At 35.3% G+C, this 15,638-nt stretch overlaps 1 protein-coding gene across 2 annotated transcripts in view; it reads left to right on the top strand.

Annotated features, from left to right (window-relative positions):
• The first annotated feature begins 1,232 nt into the window (after nucleotides 1-1,232).
• LOC143723403 (activin receptor type-1-like) overlaps nucleotides 1,233-15,638 on the top strand; it is a 76,300-nt gene continuing 61,894 nt past the window's right edge. Inside the window, exon 1 of one of the 2 annotated variants that reach the window (XM_077215779.1) lies at nucleotides 1,233-1,503. The gene's annotated coding sequence lies outside the window, so the exon portion shown is untranslated. The remainder of the gene's footprint in view (nucleotides 1,504-15,638) is intronic. The other variant, XM_077215780.1, reaches the window with a different exon arrangement.

Genomic DNA, 15,638 nt, shown 5'->3' with positions numbered 1-15,638 from the left:
TCAATTGTTGATATCAAGAATAGACATTTCAACTAGTGACAATTGAATTCTTGATATCAAAAATAAAGGTTTTTACTATAAGAATTGTATTTCTGATATGTGAAATTGGAATTTCAACTAGTAAAAAATCAATTCTTGATATCAACATTTGATTTTGAATGGAAGCCTATGGAGACTTTCCACAAGTGAAAATACAATTACAGATATCAAGAATTATAATGTTTACTAGTTGAAATTCAGTTGCTGATATCAAGAATTATAATTTTAACTTATAGTGAAAATTTAATTGTGGATATCAAGAATTAGCATTGTTACTAGTGGAAATGTAATTTCTGATATCAAAAATTGCCATTGTTACTAGTAGAAATCTAATTCCTGATATCAATAATTATTATTTTAACTAGTGAAAATTTGAATTGTTGATATCAAGAATTCATATCCTGAAAATGAATAAAAGTTAAAACGGCTTGCCATAAACCCCAAAAAGCTAAAATAAATCTAAAATGTACGCCAAACCAAAACTCAGGTCTCAGGAGGATAAAGTTAAGATAGACCCACTGTCCTTGCATGAGGACATCATTTTATGCAAAAACTACTTCCTGTACAACAACAAATTTTAGTTATTATACTTATTAGGTCCTACTTATACCAAATAGCAAGAAAAATTATAAAATGCACACCAGGCAAACTCTCGGGTCTCAGGAGGATAATATGAGGGAAAAAATGTAGTAGGCCTGGTGATAAGGGGTACTTGAGCCTTAGTGATGGGCCTGTGGAGGTTGTGAAACACTGGCTAACTACAACATGAGCAAAAAATTAAGGATGACAGTCAGAATAATCACATCAGGGTAGGTAACATGCATTTTATAAGACATATACATTTGTGGAGGTTTATTTCAGTCTTTGTTTTCGACACAAACTATTCAAATGTATTTTAAAGCCTCACAAGTTTAAAAAAGGGCCAAGAACATCAAAGAAACCAATTAAAATGTATTAGCCTAGACTAGAGACCAGCACCTTAGGTTATTTGCTCATATTTGCTCTGCTGTATCCTTGCGTTACCTATTTATTCGAATAATAAACCAAAGAAAATTACTTTATTCACTCACGCGGAACCCAGTGGAAACCAATTGCTTAGGAACCGAATACATTGTAACAACGGGTCACAGTCAGGCTGGAGGACGGATGAGTAAGTAAACGAAAAAGTATCCATTGAGTAGACTATTGAAAGCACTCTTCGCGTCGTTTGGGCAACGTGCGCGTAGGAAATGAAGCGCTAATGGGTGTGTGTGTTCCTCCTACAGCAGGCCTATCATTGCATCCACAGCTAGTAGGCTAAAACACGCGAAAGCAGGAAGGATCCAGCACGACTACGGTTTGATCGTAAACATTGCATGAAGTTTATGGATGTAGACGGAGAATGCGCGCTGTTCGTTACACAACAGGACTGAGGTATGAGAGGCGTTCGTCATTTCTTACAGCTTTTATGAACGAGTTGTGAAGGTAAGATGTATGCTTTTGCAATCCCCTTCATTGAATAATCGCGTGTTTATTTGCTTCACTTTACTTTTAAAGTTTTGGTCTACTAAACTGAACTTTCTCGGTGTTAGTATTCGCTACTAGAAATGATTTGCTTAATCTGTAATGAGTTTGTTTGAAGATAGTCTCTCTGTTCGAAGTGTATAGCATACTAGTATATTCGTGTGCCATTAAAAAACTCCAAAAAGTCTTGTGTAACATGAGACAAAGCCATCAGATTCAGGATCTGAAAGTTTTATGGTTGCTTCGGCGACAAGTTGGTGCAAAATTGAGAGCATTCGACACTTTGTTAGGGAGTCTTTGTGATGCAGACGAGGGCTGAAGGTTCGACTCTAACCTCTGCGGAGCCATCAGCTCCACACTTAGCTTTCAGCATAACAAAGCCTGGAGACGGACATCTCATTAGACATTCAGAGGGGTCACACTATGTCATTTACTTAGTTCATGTAGACCTACAGATATAGTCACGTCTATGTCCAGCAGTCCATTGTGTACAATAAAATATACATTAGACTAGAGTATTCATATATTATGGAGAGAGTTTTCTTTTGACATACGATTTTAATTCAAGGATGGTTCCACTCATACAGAAGTCAGTATGTGTCATAGTCAAATTGGATAATTGAAATTAATTTCACTTTTTATGATTATAATAGACATCTATATTATATGGTGGGAAATTAATGAATCAATCTAACAATTTAATTAATGCTTTAAATTAACAACTTTATTCATTAAATTTTTTGCTAAACTGCTGCACAACTGTTTATTCAATTAAAACAATGAAATTCCTTAAATAATGTTTAGATAAATTGTATTCTGTTTATTATTATTATTTTGAGAAGTACATTCTATTGTAGTAATATATTTCTGTCATCATTTAGAAATATATTTCTAACCGATCCATTCAGATACTTAAAAAGCTGTGCCATTTTACAAAGATAAGCTGATTTGGTGGAATTGTATACTGTGTGTATATATATATATATATATATATATATATATATATATATATATATATATATATTACACAATTATTGACTACATTGGGATTTTAAGTTATAAACAGGACATGGCACGGAGGCATGTTTTCTCCTTTTGCAGCAACTTGTGTCCACATTTTTTTTGCAAATTGGATATCTATCCTTGAGGAAAACCACCGTTAGTTTTTACTACATCCAAAGTATTCCCTTACTGTAAATTTGAAATTTTTTCCCCCCCGACGGGGATAGAGATAACAGCTTCTGTCTCTGACAATTTCACCGCTGGCTGTACATGTGTGGGTAGAGCAAGTTGTGAGTCTATCTAAGCAGTCAAGTGAAAATAAGTTGCTTATGTGCAGGTGAGATTCTCAGGCCTGGCTCCAGCTTTGAGATGTAAAGTGGGCCTAGTGAAATTCCTGGTGGGCCCAGAGTTTTAAAATCCCCCCATAACAGATTTTGTAACTTTATATTATAATAAAAGAGGCAGGTCTTTTAAATGTTCTCTATATAAACTATACTAGGCCCAATGCTAAGGAGTTTTTCTACTGTTTCAATCTGGTTCAGATTTTTACTTTGCAAAAATTTTCATTTGCCCCACCACAAAATGAAAAAAAAAGTGTTATTAATAAACATTGTCTACTAACACTCAGTAATAAAATAAGAACAACTGAACAAATTGCAATAGCACAATAAATACAATCAGGGCAGGCCTCAGGGGGCTGGGGGCCCCTGGGCTTGAGTTTATATTTGGGCCCTACTTGCATTACAAATGACCTCAACTAGAAAATATAATAAGAGTAGCAAAAAATACATAAAAAGTAAAATATTCTTTGAGATTCTTAAAACAATCATTATGCAACATGCTTAGGGCCAGATTTACTAACAACTTGCACCAGCGCAAACCCTCTTTTGTCGCTGAAAAAGCATGGACACAGTTATTTTGCTGCTGACCTTATTGCATATCCATTTGTAGGAGTTTCCCTTTCAGAAGCAAAATTTATGGGAGGAAAGTATTTAAATGAATCCTGCAACGTGATTTACTAAGGTTTGTGCTCGTCAATTTACTGTTTTTTTAGCCATTATTTAAAGGACAAAAACCATGTCTTAAACCAGACACTAACTGGTAGATTGTGTTGGTCATTATGGAAATGATCCGGCTTCGTCTGTGTTCTTTAATTTACGGATCGTCTGTAGATCACGCCTAGAACTTTCCACTCCCATCGACACATTTTTGGAATTGCGCAGTCACGCTAATGTGCCCTGTTTAGTAAATCAGTCTAGTTTAGAGGTGATAAAAAGTATAAATATAGCAGAGATGTTTTCTCTCACTTGAGAGAAGATCAAAACCCTGAAATAGCACTGAGCAATAAAGCCAGACATGAACAGTATTTTTTAAATGTATTGTCACATCTGTGTCCTCTGCAGATACTTAACCCTTAACTGTAAACCCTAACGCTCAAAATAATTAATTGGTTTGAGTAGGACAAACTTAAATTAAACAAATTAGTTCAGTCAAATTAACTTTTATGAGTATTTAGCACTTTCTTTTTCTTTCAAGTTAACAGAATGGATATATTTTAAGTAAACTGAACTGTTTCATTGTTTTGAGTTTTATGAAAATATTTCTTTTAATTTAGATGAACTTAATCTTAAAGGGACTGTGTAGTTTTTTAGGTATTTTATTATCATAAATATGTCCTCAATGGTGTACAAATACCTCTGCCAATTATCTGACTTATCCTCGTAAACGAAGAATTTATTATCTTTATATACATGTGACGGGTAGGGCCATGGAGGCTTCCATGTCGTTCCGCCATCTTGAAAAACTATAATAGCAGAGAGGGTCAAAAAGTACTACGCCAACGAGTTTCCACAACACTTTTTTGTTCAGAGCCAGCGTCACATAACTGAAAGCAGCAGTTTTCAGAGGAGCAGAGCAGTGTGTGGCGCTTGCCACTTCCCCGGCAAGTTTAAAAGGCTGCATTGCACTGTTATTATTCATACTGTAACATTCGTTTGTTTGTTGTGTCAAGTTGCAGTTTGTTTGAAATAACAAACCTGTTCACCCGAAGGAGAACTCCTAAGTGCTATTAGAAGACATCCTGTCATAGCTTTTTGGTACACAACAGCTACTGTAGATGCAACACGCATTTGAAAAAGCGAGGCGCTGGAGAGCACAATTCGTCTGAATGCAAAATACAATTTCACCGCTAGATGGGAGAAATTCCTACACAATGTCCCTTTAACTGAAACGGCTGGGATTTCTTTTTCCCAGCATGCTTTGCCGATGGCACTCGAAAGGTAGAGTAAATGCTAAAATTAATTGTAATATAATGTTTTTTTTGTGCAAGATTATTGTTAAGTGGGTGATTTAGTAATGATTAATGTTTTGTTATGCTAATTTAGAAGAATTTCTGTTAATGTTGGTTTTAGGATAGTTACCATGATGGTGGTGCATGCAGCTTGATTTGAGAGCAAATAAAACCTTTATATTGCTGCAAGTGCTACTGTATAACATAATATTGTTAACATGTTAACAAATTAGTATGTTAACAAACTAGCTTGTTTTAAAAATAAAAAAATAAGTTTATATTAATAAAATTGTTCACATTGAGATTTCATTAAATTTTAAGTTAAATGTATGAATTGGTGTACTCAAACATTCAGTTAAGAACAATTAAAATGTATATGTACAAAATGAAAAAAAGTTACACATTGGTCCATAGTGGACAAAAATGCCCATGTCAAAAAAATTAAGCTTGGGAGCACAGTCTTAAGTTTGGTCTCATTTTAAAGAGCACCCGTGGCAGATTATTGTTGCAAAAAAATGGACCAAAAAAAAGTTATATAGGTTTACATTTATGAAAATGATTTATGAAATTATATTTTATGTAAAATTTATATTTTATGAAACATGTTGAACTCTAAATTTGCTAGAAATTCAAAGCCATAAATCTAAACAAGTTGCGTTCCAAATTTGAGGATATCATCTAAAAAAATCAGCTTTCAGTAAGATTTTGTTTGAGTGCAGTACCAAATATTCCCCATTAGATGCCAGCAAAACTCCACTGGTGCACACAGTGGTTGGATTTTAGATTTGCAGTAGAGTTTTTCTCTCAAATATTACAAGTAGGGCTGCAAAATTAATTGCAATTTCCATGTAATCGCACTTAAACCTATTTGGCTGATCGCGATTTTGAAATCGCAAAGGCTGCGATTTATTTTTTTTATGTACAACTTGTCATCCTTCTGTGAGATAATGTGGCTTCTTACACAGAATAAGGCAGTTGTGTGTTTATTAGTCATGTTTAATCAATCAAAGCGTTTCAATCTTTTGATTATTCAGCTACAGATAGTATAATGCCCATAGGGATTTCCTGGAATAATGTGCGCTATAGTACTTCTGCTTTACAGGCCAAACCTGAGTAAATGGCACCATCTGGTTAAAAAAATAGTACAAATTTACATTTTGAAGCCTTGCCAACAGAATGAAACCCTCTTAACAAAGATTGCATTATTTTAGTTAAATGGTCCTGGGATTAAAAATGGCTTTTTTAATGGGTTTCAATGGGGACATTTTTGTCCAAAAGGTGCTGAGAGGTACTATTTTGGGTACCTAGTGACAAATTTGTTGATTTTTTTTTTTTTAAGAAAATGGGGGTGAAATAGTAAAATTCCAATAAAAATACACACCTGTGCCAAAATATATGCAGTTGGCATTAAATCAGGCCAAATAATACAAAAAACCAAACTGAAAAAGACTAACATTTCCATAAGGATGCACAAGAATTAAATGTAATAAATCTGAATAAAAAGACACTGTCAAGAGGGGCATCCGGCGTAAAACCTGTTGCACCAGTATCCACTACTGGCAGAACTCGTTTATATAACACACTAAGCCCTTGACCACTTGGAATTCACCATGGAGTTGATTTATTATTTAAACCCCTTTTTTACCACTGTTCTATATGCATATAAGTTGTTGTAGAAAATATATAAAAACCTATAGGTTTATGAGCTTTTGGAGAAAAATTAAATTACACAAACGAATAAACTTTACAAATAGTATAAACTTTGATTGTTAACATAAGGATATAATTGATATATCATACATGATAGTAAACTGCGATCTGCTGTGATGTCACAATCAAGTTGAATTGCCGAATATAGAGCTGCTTGAAGTGTAAATGGCTGTAGACTCGCATCCTCAATCAAGATTTAGGGGAACTTCCCTCGCCCACTTGACAAAGTTGAACTCCCTTTAAAATGGTGGAACAAGTAAGAAATTATTATATTAACATTTTGCCTATTATATCGCGTTGGTGCCTATACAGCAAGCAATCGAATTAAGTTTGTTGTTATCAATAAATTATAAAATAATATGTTAGAACTTAGAATATAGACCTACAAGAAAACATTTTATCCATCCCATTAGGGATGGGCGATATATTATCGTTTGCGATATACCGGTAAAATTTTTCCCCACGATAAGAATTAGTCTTCCCACGATAATATCGATAAAGCCTAGTTGATGACGGGACCCATTCGCAGCTCACGCCCATGGCGGAAGGCGGACGTGAAGCTGAGGTGAAGTTTATCGCTAAACAAGTACACGGATAGATTTTCACCCGCCCATCTCGCCGAACACTGACTGAGCGCTTGAGTTTTGCTCTCCGTCAAGTGATCCGTAAAGCCCACTATATCAGTTCATCTCAATGAATAGGCCTACAAAGTGTATTTGACGCGCAGTAAACACTAGTGTGAGGCGCAGAACTTGCTGTGACTTTGCTGAGCGCGCTCAGTGTTTCTCACACACTCAGAGAAAGTCTTACATACCACGCAGAATTGAAGTGTACATGACGTCTACATGTAAATGATATTATTTGTTGTGTTTTCTTGTAAAAATAATGGAATTCATTTGGAATTATTCATCTTTTATGACCAAGCAGAAACTTATGCGCAAACGCAGACGTGATAATATTCATGAACCCAGCAGCTCATCAATCCTTAGTGCGTTTTAAATTTTTATTAGTATCAGAATTCGTAGTAGTATTAGTTGCTATAACTATTCGTTGTTCATTTTTTTACATTTCAAACTTATAAATCATTTGAACTGTGTGATATTTTTCAGTATAGTTGCACATTATCTGCACTTTTACAGAAAGAAATGTATATATGCAACTCGCAAGGGATGGTGTTTTGGATTTTTACTGTTTTAAAAATTATTTTATGTATGGTAATTGGATTTTATAGGAGGCTATTTGATGAAGGGTACATTTTACTTTGCATGCAGCTATCACTTGTAGCCAAAAACAGTGGTGAATATGGTATTATATGTATATCGTCATTGATATCGTTATCCAACCCAACAGGCTTAAATGGCAGAAAATATTGTGATATATTTTTAAGTCCATATCGCCCATCCCTACATCCCATCTCACCTTTTAAATCCATTCACTTATCGTGTCTTTATTTATTTATTTATTTATTTATTTATTATTATTTTGCCTATTAAACCAAAATAAAATGAAATGTACAGGCTAGCCTTTAAATGTTAAATTCCCGTAAAGTGAACTTCCCTTAAAATTCCCGTCAGCCTACAGAAATAAAATCATATAGTAAAAGCTTTATTGGCATGAGTCATGACTGTCGGGCAAAGTGATCAGAGAGATAATTTGCAAAATTTTCTGCAGCCATTAGGTCTACTTCAGTCTTCAGTGTCACATGACCCTTCAGAAATCATTATGCTGATTTGGGGCTAAAGAAACATTTATTAATAATGTTAAACACAGTTGTGCTGCTTCATATTTCAGTTTTTCAGCAATGACGCTGAAAATTCAGCTTTGCCAACAAAGGAATACATTAGGCTACAGTGTTACAACAGAAACCAGTTCATTTAAACTGTAATGACGTTTCACAATATCACTGTTTTTACTGCATTTTTGCAGATAAATAAATGCAGCCTTGGTGAGATTAAGAGACAAAACCTTAAAAAAATACAAAAAACCCTTAACGTTTCCAAACTTTTGACCGGTACTGTATAGGCTATAATAAACCAAAATAAAGTTACATATCAGTGAATGGATTTAAAAGACTTTGGTTTGAGATGAAGAATTTTTTCTTTTTTTGTAGCTTAAATATTATTTTAACGTATAGCCTATTCATACAAATTATTCATTTGAATGCTGTCACGGGCACGAGGGCTACAAATGAAAACAGGCCCTCATTTATCGTCACACATAGACTATTGGTGTAATCTACAGAAATACAGTCATAAAGTCACAACTTTATTGCTTGGGTATTTACAGTATTTACTAAATATATAGGCTAAAATATATATTAAAATATACAGAAAGTTAATCAGTTAAAATGATACAGGAAATGAAGGGGAAAATAAAGCAAATGGGCTACTTAACAATTAATAAAAAATGTAACAAATAATAATAATAATCTATCTATAAATTACAGGAACGTCTGTCTGTCTGTGTGTCTGTTAATCGCATTTCTCTTGAACCGTTGGTCCGATGTATTTCAAACTTGACAGGCGTCTCGCTACAGACACGAGTAAGTACAGTGCCGAGTTTGACGTTGTTTGGATTAGAAATGCAAAAGATATCGTCAAATACTATATCGGTAAAAGAAGCACACATTGAAGTTGTGGTTTGAAAATAAACATTCTGACATTAGAGAGGGTTGTGGTTTAAAAATTGTGTTTTAAAAATAAACATTCTGTCAGCTAAACATTAAGTCAGCTACACTGATTACTTCTGAATATTGTAGTTATTCAGAAGTAGTTAGTTGTCAGTAGTTAGTTATATATGTAGTTCAATTTTCCATATTTATTGTATGTCATAATGTCAGTATCAGTATTTGTTTTCAACCATGCAAATCACACCAAACCACCAATTACTAAAAACACACACAAAAACATCAAAACACACCAAACCAACAATTACTAAAAACACACACGTATACACACACGTATAATATACAGTATATATAAATATAATATAGCCTAGCCTATACACAGACACACATACATCTATCTATAACCCTAAGGGGTCTGAGGGGTTTTCTGGGTCCTGGAGGTGTTCTGACATGCTCTGACATTTATGCTTTTTTCAGTTATTTATAAAAATGTTAATGGCAAAGGTGTAAATTCACTCTATATAGCACAAACGGGGCTACCGTAATATGTGAGCAACATGTATGTAAATGTTTGTATTTTTGAGAGAATATTGTTTATGCATGGTTATTGAAAAAACTAAAACTTAAAGTGTCTGAAATAAGGCCACAAAACACATGCTAAATATGTGTCTACAAGACTTTTGACTAATGGGCATTGTTGCCTAGAGTTTTTGCTTCAAAATGATCTGAAAATCATCCTGCCTAATCATTTACACAAATCAATACATTGATTTAAATTTTATAAGACACCTTTAGCTTGGAAAGGCAATATGCGTGGAGGCGTGTTCACACCTGAGAAGACAAAGGCCGGATAATGTGCCACATACCTAATGAGCTGCATATTAATTAGCCCTTTCACACAGGAGTGTCACAGGGTCCAAAAGAACGCAAGGACAAAAGAAATTATCTATATATACATATTTTACAATTAGAAATTGTAACCAATTACAAATAGGTTACAATTACAACAACAATTTTAACAATATTTCAAGTGTATTCTTTCTTTGTAAAAAGTATACATTTTATACGTTTCATACGTATTAAAAAAGGTAAGGATTCATTATTTTGAATATTGGAACAAACACTATAATAACATCTTAGTTGATAATTCAATATACCTACTTTATTTTTGACAAAGCATCATATAGTATATTTAACATGAGCAGAAATTGGTGAACAAAAGATTACCTATTTAATGTGACAGTAGTCTTTTTATACAGTCAAAACTTTATAATCTATCCAAAACTAATCACATAATCTTGTCTAAACATTCATATTTAGTCTGTAACATATTGTGTATGATATATTAGCATATACATGTTAATTTGCAGTTTGTTGCTTATACAGACATATTATTTCAACATATTTCAGTCTATTTTTACTCATCTTAGTAGGCTATAGCAATATAGTTTGGATGTGTTCTGGTAAATTTAATAACATGTTTACTAATGTAGATGCGAGAGTGAATGAACGGCACAGACACGCGCTGTATAACTGTAGTAAACAAAGCGCGCGGGCCTGTGCCGTTCATTCATCATTTAGCCTACACACAGACACGCAATTCATATTTAAACAGTCTTTTTGCGGTTTATAGACACTATTCAATATCGTGATTAGAACAAAGCACTTAAGAATAAATTACTTACTACATCAGCTGGATCCGTTGCTCCTTGAAATGAAACTACCAGCACTTCTGGTACATTTTCCAGGGTTATTAGATAGTATTATTCCTCACAGGGTGGGGATATGCTGTGTTCACAGCGGTAGTAAGAAACTTACTAAACATGATTTTATAATCCAGCTGGTGGGCGTTAGGGTTAGGGTTAGGCTTAGATCATTTGCGTTTGAATACCGCACGCTCTCCGTGGACGTGGCACATTAACGCGTAATGAGGTATAATGAGCTGGAAAGAAAAATACTGACATCTCTCTTTTCATACAGATTACATAAACTGAGAATATTTGTTTTTTTATATAAATTACTTCATTTAAAAGAAGAGAATTTCAGCTTCATAAAGAGAAATCTCTGGTATCTCTGTGACAAGTATTGACAGAGTTACAGTTCATTTTTCGGACGCGTTTCAGAATGGACCTCACTGACGAGAGAAGGTAAAACGCGCATCATGTTTATTTTTCTTTATTTGACGAAAAGCACAATACTTTGTTTTTATTGTGAGTAGCCACAAAAAAAAATAGACACTTAACAGGATGTAATGATGTACGGCACTTATATGTAAGATCAAAATCAACAGTCTCTTTTGCACTGATAAGGAAAAAAGTGAGCTGGTATCGCCGGCGATACCGCCGACCCCAGAGGGTCTATAAATTACAGAAACGTCTGTCTGTGTGTCTGTTATTCGCATATCTCGGTAAAAGAAGCACACATTGAAGTTGTTTAGATGATGTTTAGAAGGTTGTGATTTAAAAATAAACATTCTCACATTAGAGGGTTGGGGTTTAAAAATATCTTAATATTATACAGAACCTCCCCTGAATCATCGCGCTTATTCATTTGTGGATGTTAACTGAATCTTTAAGTCAGCTACACTATTTAATTCTGAATATTATATTTTATTCTGGTGCACTTAACGTTATCGTTTTCTCAGAGTTTAGGCCAGCAACTCAAACATACCAAACCAACAATTACTAAAAACACACAAAAACACAGGCATTTTGCACGGGCATTGCACTAGTAATAAAAAAAATGTAATAAAAATAAACGAGCAGTGAATGAATTTAAAATCGTGTTGGATGGGATAGATGTTTTGTAAGGCATATTATTTGATAATTTATTGCAAACTTCATTTGATTGTTTGCTGTATAAGAACCATCGCGTGAAATACAATAGGCAAAATTTTAATATAATAATTTCTTAATTCCGCACTTTCTTAATTATAAATAAATATTATTATAGGCCTATCAGTGCCAGGTTGCTATGGTCAAGCAGGTTGTTTGCGCAATTAACAAAAATATGTTGTTCAACATAGGATCTCATACGGATGACGTTCCCACAAATTATTATCTTTTGGCTATGAAAAAACTAAGTGAACTGAACATGAATCACGAATTGGCTGAATAAACGATTGTTTGAACTCATTCATTAAGACAGCGACTTGTCGCCACCTACTGGCGGTTTCAGTTTAATATTTAAACGTATCATTTCATTGTTTCCATCATTTAATATTTCTATATTCAAAATGTTATATTTAAAACAATCTCATAACATTATTTATGCAATTGTAATTGCAGTGTAAATGTCCTGCTTCTGCACGTCTCACATGTGCAGTGCGAAGAAAGATGTTGTTGATATGGATTTTATTTTACTGGTAACAGCCCTAAAGTAGTGCTTTATAAAATCCTGATCATGTATTTTAACAATAAGATAATTAAATTAGTATTTTTTGTAGATCATCACATAGCCTTCTGGGTTTCCCACAGTATTTTTGTGGGTGGAGCTCGGTACCTCTAGGGGGATCCGGGTGCATGCCCCCCCCAGGAAGATTTTTTAAAAACATTTATAAAGATAAATTCATTAATGGGATAGTTCACCCATGAATGAAAATTCTGTCAGTATTTACTCACCCTCATGTTGTTCCAACTCCGTAAGACCTTTGTTCATCTTCGGAACACGAATTAAGAAATCTTTGATGAAATCTGAGAGCTGGATCACTCCTCCATACTAGTCCATAGGCTTCTTCAGGGATTGAAACTTGCCAGCCCCGAAAAGTTATTAAAGACATCGTAAAAATACATCTTAAGTTAATCAGGCGACGAGAATACTTTTTGTGCGCAAAAACAAACAAAAATAATGACTTTATTTCAACTATTCATTTCCTTCTCTATGGGCCTCTAGTCAGTTAAATTAGTATGATTGCGTAGAGCTACGTCACACGTAGGCTCACTATTGGCCGACGCTGGTCATGAACTACTGCGTCACCAGTCTGAACTAACCATAGAGCAGAGCCGTTGGAAGAGATTTTAAATGAAAAACTCTAACGGCTCTTAGTTTATGTAGGCATTTGAGAATTCATAAATATTGTTGTTATTATTATACAAATTAGAGTATTTATAAATGGTAAGGGTGATGACTGTTACATTTCCATAGTCTATTGTGTGAATATCTTAATAAATGAAAAGTTTTATAGCTGCTGATGCACTGTATTTTTTTTTATTTTACTTTATTTACCTCAGGAATGTTTGCTATGCAGCTGCGCATGGGAAAGTAAGCGCACGAGATGAGACCCATAGGCGTCACTAGGCTCTAAATTCTGCCTAGCCCCCCTAAAAATTTGTGATTAAGTGTAGGCTACACAAATTTTCGCTTCAGTCTTGTTGTAATCAGATTCAGCGCGTTCTTCATCTTCAATCCGCAGCGGCGCCGAGTGTTCATCTGAGCCTCATTGGTCTATCACTGCTCGTCACTGTCAGAATATTTGAGATGACCAATCAAATCAAAGTAGGTTGGCTCTATGTTCACAGAAGCTGCTGAGCGCAAATTTTAGCAGAGCGACTGACGCTTCAGTTAACGGTAAATAATTAATATACAATTTGTAGCCTTCAGTAAATTAAAAAAAGCTCAGCTTTAGGGGGGGAAGAGACTGTGCAAAATAAAGAGAGAAAGAGAGAAAAAAGAGAGTGATGGATAAAGGCTAATTTATACTTTAGATTGTTTTAAAGTGTTTTAATGTTCCACTGTGTTTAGATTCCTTGCGGTTGTTTTGAGTTTAGGCTACTACAAGCAATCGCGACTGAAAGAGAGCATACAGATGGCTATATTTCCACACCTCTTCAATCAATCGCTCGGTCACTTGGTCCATTTACATGTTTCTTCACTTAGTTTTCACTGAACTTCTGAATTTAAATATAGCGGGCGGTGCTGAAGAACACGGCGGAAATACGTAGGAGGAAACGCGATGCCTTGCAGTCCTGTCCGAGTCGTCGCGACGTGTAGTTACATTCTTGAGGAGGTGTGCGCACCCGACGCAGAAGTACAAATTGGCCTTAAAATTGCTCTAAGCGACGTCATGTGTTTTTTAGGCCAAAATTTTTTTTGTCACATACAGCAAACATCTCCTCACTATCCGCTAGCTGCCAGTCCCCTGAAATCACTGTAAAAAAACGTGATCTCTGCAGACAACCCAGGCTCCATAAACGGCAACAAAAACAAACTGGGAGGATGAGGAGGTGGGATGGTCTAGCTAGCCTCTGTTTTGTTTGACATTACTTCGAACGTCAACAAGAAGTGATGTCATCCAACATCGCTTAGAGCACCTTTTAAAGGGGTGGTAAAACGCATTTATTCGAAGGCTTGATTAAGTTTGTGGGGTGCACTGTATCGTGTTCATGATTCGTTTTTTAAAAATTGCATTATTTTTCATATATTTTACCTTTATTCTACACTGCTCTGCCCCTCCTTGTAAAAACGGTCTGATGGTTTCCTGGTTCTATGAAGCCAGTCCCTCAAAACTACGCAATGGGCTCAGATTGGTTAGCTAGCCCAGTGTGTTGTGATTCGCTAACCGTCTAGTGCACATTTTCTGGAAACGTCACGCCCCGTAGCCACGGCAGGCACGGTAGCCTAGTTTGTGCTTTGGTGTATGTCAGCTGCGTGGCGGCTGCATAGCGTTTTCTTGTGTCTCTAATCAAAGTATAATTTACACTAATTCCAAGTTTGCTGTTGAGATTAAAAAAAAAGTTTGTAACATTTTGTTTGTCGGATAACGTTAAGTATGAATGAGCATTTAACAAACCAGCAGAGCCAAACAGCATTGTCATTTGTTTACTTCCTTGCAGGAAAACACATCAACGAAAAATAAATCATACTTACAGGTTGTGGCCCGTAAACAAAAGCTTCTGTTTTTAAAGTTGGAAATGCTCCATTTTTCAGAACAAGCCGATGTGCGAATCATGCATTGAGGTGGTGAAGATTGTGAAAGCTTTCTTCCGTAACATGTGCAGCACAGAGAGCGATTTGGGTCATAATTATGAGGGACCAAGTTAAAAATAAATTTTAACCATTGATCCCTAACTCCCTCATCCCTATGAAGGCTGAACAAAGTGGACCTGCAATCCGGATGAAAATAACAGCAGCGTTTCGACGGCATTGCGACAACTCCTCTCCAAAGCAGCAATATAAAATGGCCTCGCCCCGCTTAAGTATTCTCGGAGGAGGGGTTTATGTAAATAATGGGATATGCTGACGTCAGCAACTCCGGAGGAATGTCGTGTAGTCCAAAACCGGCTGTTTGCTCTAGTCCTTAAGCCTGGTTCAAATGGGAAGATTTTAAAATTGTCGGACGATTTTCCAAACACACGGCGATAAAAAATCACGGGTCTAACAGTTTTGGTCGTACCGTGTGTGGTGCGCAGCCACACGGCAAAATCAACACATCACACACGAACCAATTTGACTCCCGAGCATTCCCAGGTC

The sequence above is a fragment of the Siphateles boraxobius genome, unplaced genomic scaffold (genome assembly GCF_051911475.1).
Source record: "Siphateles boraxobius isolate OS27281-9 unplaced genomic scaffold, OSU_SipBor_1 7, whole genome shotgun sequence".
Taxonomy (NCBI): Eukaryota; Metazoa; Chordata; class Actinopteri; order Cypriniformes; family Leuciscidae; genus Siphateles; species Siphateles boraxobius.
This window is presented reverse-complemented; position numbering and strand designations above follow the sequence as displayed.